This window comes from Hipposideros armiger, unplaced genomic scaffold (assembly GCF_001890085.2).
Source record: "Hipposideros armiger isolate ML-2016 unplaced genomic scaffold, ASM189008v1 scaffold_1370, whole genome shotgun sequence".
In the NCBI taxonomy this organism is placed as follows: Eukaryota; Metazoa; Chordata; class Mammalia; order Chiroptera; family Hipposideridae; genus Hipposideros; species Hipposideros armiger.
In genome coordinates, this window is record NW_017732720.1 from 81,608 (window position 1) to 82,648 (window position 1,041).

At 58.8% G+C, this 1,041-nt stretch overlaps 1 long non-coding RNA gene across 1 annotated transcript; it reads left to right on the forward strand.

The window, feature by feature from the left end:
• Positions 1–2: 2 nt before the first annotated feature.
• Positions 3–1,041, forward strand: LOC109377354 (uncharacterized). Its single transcript, XR_002122857.1, has 3 exons — positions 3–93; positions 596–665; positions 1,001–1,041. It is a non-coding gene; the product is annotated as an uncharacterized LOC109377354 (long non-coding RNA).

The following is a 1,041-nucleotide window of genomic DNA, read 5'->3' on the forward strand; positions in this document are numbered from 1 at the left end:
CGCTCAGGGTTCTTTCAGATCAGTGCAAGGGTCTTCGTCGCTGCCTGTGGAACTGGAATTGGGCGAGGAGGAACAGGCACGGAAAGGAGAAAGGTTAGTGATGGGGTCGGGGTCGAGGGAAGCCAGCCCGGGTGTTGCTAGAGATGGCGGTGGGGAAATGGCTAAGGGGGAGCGAGCGGCCGATGGGCGGAGGGTGGGGAAGGTGGACACCTCTAAGTACCCCTTTCTCCGCACCTTGTACTCGCTGCCGTCGGTCTATTTCGGAGCCGGAGCCGGTGAGCTGGGGGACGCCCCAGCTGTGAGAGGAGATAAACCGCCTCTCCCACTCCTTGCTTAGAGAAAAACGTTGACCTCGAGGGTGGGGAAGCGAGTTGCCTCCAGGGAAGGACACAGAGATCCAAAATTAGTGTGGAAAACCTCCTGATCAGGAGCGCGAGGGGTGCCCGAAGGGTGAAAAGAAATGGCGTCTGGAGTGCGGGGCGCGGAGGAGGTGGGGGACGGAAACGTTGGGTGAGGAGGGCTGGGATTCAGGAATGGGACCTGAGTCCCCGTGCATCCATCGAACGCCCAGCTCCTGTCTCCTGTCTGTCTGCAGGTCTGCGTGTCTGTTCTCAGCACTCGGCTAGCCTAGAAAAGGAGGACGAAGCTATCCAGAAATCCTGCAGGTCAGTGAAGGAGAGCGCACTGGACAGGGACCCAGAGTCGTGGGGAGTGTAGGGGGCGCGACCCCGACAGAATTTGGGGCCCCACTGCCCACCTCCCAACACATTTACACACATGCCCACCACGCCGAGCAAACGGCAGAGAAATGGTTGGCTCACGTGTGTGGGAGGAATGGTGCGGGAAAGGGTGGCAGAAGGCACACTTGGAGGACCGAGCCAGGTAAGGGGAACCCTGACATTGGGCGAGATGCTGGTATTACAGGTTTGCATTCCACCCCCAAACCTTTAGTCTCCCTTGTCTCCTCTTTGTCTCCTCTTCTTCCCCACCCCATTCCCAGGATAGGAAAAGGAGGGGCCATCTCAACATGGAAAAACTCTG